The sequence below is a fragment of the Schistocerca gregaria genome, unplaced genomic scaffold, assembly GCF_023897955.1.
Source record: "Schistocerca gregaria isolate iqSchGreg1 unplaced genomic scaffold, iqSchGreg1.2 ptg000038l, whole genome shotgun sequence".
In the NCBI taxonomy this organism is placed as follows: domain Eukaryota; kingdom Metazoa; phylum Arthropoda; class Insecta; order Orthoptera; family Acrididae; genus Schistocerca; species Schistocerca gregaria.
The window spans coordinates 1,447,787-1,452,662 of NW_026061701.1; positions in this window are offsets into that span (position 1 = coordinate 1,447,787).

Consider the following 4,876-nt stretch of genomic DNA (forward strand, 5'->3'; position numbering starts at 1 on the left):
CCTTAATCGCATCTGAGAGTGATTCTTAAAAAAACGCCTGTCGCTAATTGTTCGTCATCACAGGTACTGTTAGCTATACGGCCACGACGCGCAACTGATTTCCAAAATTCATCTTTCTCCTGTGAGGATGGAACTTACGACCGCTGGTTTATTAGACCAGTGCTCTACCACTGAGCTAAAGAGGCGCGGCCTAGCGGTACTCTTGGGTACTTCGTCCTTACGGTCGTCTGCATCATCAGACTTTAGCTGACAACACTTCATATTACCGGCTAATATTTGCAGCTATGGCGACAAATTACTGCTTGACTACACATCTGACACGTAACCGATGTGCTCTCCAAACAACAACACTTGCATTTCAGAACATGTCTTTCACACATGTCTACAAAATCACGTTCACCTTCAAATACAGCTTCCTTGCGACTGACAGAGACGTAGGCAAAGTTTAAAGTTGCTATTTCCATTAAATCTCGTTAATCAGAAAAACGGTAATTTACACTTGCAGCGGAACAAAATTCCGTTCCGCCCAGCGTCTGGCTCGAACCCACGACCCTGGGATTAAGAGTCTGACGCTCTACCGACTGAGCTAGCCGGCTACCTCGGTGAATAACTGCCGGGTAGCACGTCACACAGTACTCGTTTGTGTTGGGTGGTCCCATACAGAATCTCTCCATGATGCCTAATGTTTTCCTAACGTCACACTCGTCACGTACTTCACTTTTATGTCATAATCATTTCTGAGAGGTAAAGAAATTGCATGACAACATGCAGAGCTAGTGGCGTCAAAATTAACGCACATACTTTATGTGACTCAAAAGCCGAACGAGTTACTTTCCGACGTTGTTTTAGATGTGCAAGTGATAGTCAAAACTCGCTGTGTCGGCACTCTGCCGACCATTTCGCTAGTTAACACCGGTCTTGTTGTGTGTGTTTCAAGCTCAAGAGCATCTCCAAGCAAAAAATGGTCAACAGCAACATTCAGACGGTTTCGTACTGCTCAATTGCTACATTAAAACGTTATGTTTCTTTTTCAGAACTGGAAAAACACAAGCGTGACAGCATTCGAACCTGTAATCTTCAGATCCGAAGTCCGACGCCTTATCCATTAGGCCACACGGTCACTGACGACCAACATTTACATGTATACGACTCATCTCGAAACGCTCACACCCCTGAGGATTTGTGTTTTCGTTCTACACAGCCGCTGCCTCTTGCTCTTTCCCACCCATTCGTTACATTCAACCTCTGACGAGACCGACCAAATATAGACTGTGAAACAAGACCACACACTTTGTGCATTCGGAATCGAAGGCAGGGCGTCCCTCGCCGCATTTGCTACGATTGCCATTTGCTACTTCTGCAGAAGCGGCGGCGGCGGCGGCGACGACGACGACGACGACGACGACGACGACGACGAATATCGCGAGAGGCTCTGAGAAATGTGAGAAATACATCTATAAAATGTAATTCAGACTGCCTCGTCCCACCTTATGCTGTACCGCTTTGGCAAATGCTTTATCTGCGCCATTCGCCTTAATCGCATCTGAAAGTAATTCTTAAAAAAACGCCTTTCGCTAATTGTTCGTCATCACAGGTACTGTTTGCTATACGGCCACGACGCGCAACTGATTTCCAAAATTCATCTTTCTCCTGTGAGGATGGAACTTACGACACCTGGTTTATTAGACCAGTGCTCTACCACTGAGCTAAAGAGGCGCGGCCTAGCGGTACTCTTGGGTACTTCGTCCTTACGGTCGTCTGCATCATCAGACTTTAGCTGACAACACTTCATATTACCGGCTAATATTTGCAGCTATGGCGACAAATTACTGCTTGGCTACACATCTGACACGTAACCGATGTGCTCTCCAAACAACAACACTTGCATTTCAGAACATGTCTTTCACACATGTCTACAAAATCACCTTCACCTTCAAATACAGCTTCCTTGCGACTGACAGAGACGTAGGCAAAGTTTAAAGTTGCTATTTCCATTAAATCTCGTTAATCAGAAAAACGGTAATTTACACTTGCAGCGGAACAAAATTCCGTTCCGCCCAGCGTCTGGCTCGAACCCACGACCCTGGGATTAAGAGTCTGACGCTCTACCGACTGAGCTAGCCGGCTACCTCGGTGAATAACTGCCGGTTAGCACGTCACACAGTACTCGTTTGTGTTGGGTGGTCCCATACAGAATCTCTCCATGATGCCTAATGTTTTCCTAACGTCACACTCGTCACGTACTTCACTTTTATGTCATAATCATTTCTGAGAGGTAAAGAAATTGCATGACAACATGCAGAGCTAGTGGCGTCAAAATTAACGCACATACTTTATGTGACTCAAAAGCCGAACGAGTTACTTTCCGACGTTGTTTTAGATGTGCAAGTGATAGTCAAAACTCGCTGTGTCGGCACTCTGCCGACCATTTCGCTAGTTAACACCGGTCTTGTTGTGTGTGTTTCAAGCTCAAGAGCATCTCCAAGCAAAAAATGGTCAACAGCAACATTCAGACGGTTTCGTACTGCTCAATTGCTACATTAAAACGTTATGTTTCTTTTTCAGAACTGGAAAAACACAAGCGTGACAGCATTCGAACCTGTAATCTTCAGATCCGAAGTCCGACGCACACTAGATCGCGTGTTGGTCACTGACGACCAACATTTACATGTATACGACTCATCTCGAAACGCTCACACCCCTGAGGATTTGTGTTTTCGTTCCTACACAGCCGCTGCCCCTTGCTCTTTCCCCACCCATTCGTTACATTCAACCTCTGACGAGACCGACCAAATATAGACTGTGAAACAAGACCACACACTTTGTGCATTCGGAATCGAAGGCAGGGCGTCCCTCGCCGCATTTGCTACGATTTCCATTTGCTACTTCTGCAGAAGCGGCGGCGGCGGCGACGACGACGACGACGACGACGACGAATATCGCGAGAGGCTCTGAGATATGTGAGAAATATATCTATAAAATGTAATTCAGACTGCCTCGTCCCACCTTATGCTGTACCGCTTTGGCAAATGCTTTATCTGCGCCATTCGCCTTAATCGCATCTGAGAGTGATTCTTAAAAAAACGCCTGTCGCTAATTGTTCGTCATCACAGGTACTGTTTGCTATACGGCCACGACGCGCAACTGATTTCCAAAATTCATCTTTCTCCTGTGAGGATGGAACTTACGACCGCTGGTTTATTAGACCAGTGTTCTACCACTGAGCTAAAGAGGCGCGGCCTAGCGGTACTCTTGGGTACTTCGTCCTTACGGTCGTCTGCATCATCAGACTTTAGCTGACAACACTTCATAATACCGGCTAATATTTGCAGCTATGGCGACAAATTACTGCTTGACTACACATCTGACACGTAACCGATGTGCTCTCCAAACAACAACACTTGCATTTCAGAACATGTCTTTCACACATGTCTACAAAATCACCTTCACCTTCAAATACAGCTTCCTTGCGACTGACAGAGACGTAGGCAAAGTTTAAAGTTGCTATTTCCATTAAATCTCGTTAATCAGAAAAACGGTAATTTACACTTGCAGCGGAACAAAATTCCGTTCCGCCCAGCGTCTGGCTCGAACCCACGACCCTGGGATTAAGAGTCTGACACTCTACCGACTGAGCTAGCCGGCTACCTCGGTGAATAACTGCCGGGTAGCACGTCACACAGTACTCGTTTGTGTTGGGTGGTCCCATACAGAATCTCTCCATGATGCCTAATGTTTTCCTAACGTCACACTCGTCACGTACTTCACTTTTATGTCATAATCATTTGTGAGAGGTAAAGAAATTGCATGACAACATGCAGAGCTAGTGGCGTCAAAATTAACGCACATACTTTATGTGACTCAAAAGCCGAACGAGTTACTTTCCGACGTTGTTTTAGATGTGCAAGTGATAGTCAAAACTCGCTGTGTCGGCACTCTGCCGACCATTTCGCTAGTTAACACCGGTCTTGTTGTGTGTGTTTCAAGCTCAAGAGCATCTCCAAGCAAAAAATGGTCAACAGCAACATTCAGACGGTTTCGTACTGCTCAATTGCTACATTAAAACGTTATGATTCTTTTTCAGAACTGGAAAAACACAAGCGTGACAGCATTCGAACCTGTAATCTTCAGATCCGAAGTCCGACGCCTTATCCATTAGGCCACACGGTCACTGACGACCAACATTTACATGTATACGACTCATCTCGAAACGCTCACACCCCTGAGGATTTGTGTTTTCGTTCTACACAGCCGCTGCCCCTTGCTCTTTCCCACCCATTCGTTACATTCAACCTCTGACGAGACCGACCAAATATAGACTGTGAAACAAGACCACACACTTTGTGCATTCGGAATCGAAGGCAGGGCGTCCCTCGCCGCATTTGCTACGATTGCCATTTGCTACTTCTGCAGAAGCGGCGGCGGCGGCGACGACGACGACGACGACGACGACGACGACGAATATCGCGAGAGGCTCTGAGATATGTGAGAAATACATCTATAAAATGTAATTCAGACTGCCTCGTCCCACCTTATGCTGTACCGCTTTGGCAAATGCTTTATCTGCGCCATTCGCCTTAATCGCATCTGAGAGTGATTCTTAAAAAAACGCCTGTCGCTAATTGTTCGTCATCACAGGTACTGTTTGCTATACGGCCACGACGCGCAACTGATTTCCAAAATTCATCTTTCTCCTGTGAGGATGGAACTTACGACCGCTGGTTTATTAGACCAGTGCTCTACCACTGAGCTAAAGAGGCGCGGCCTAGCGGTACTCTTGGGTACTTCGTCCTTACGGTCGTCTGCATCATCAGACTTTAGCTGACAACACTTCATATTACCGGCTAATATTTGCAGCTATGGCGACAAATTACTG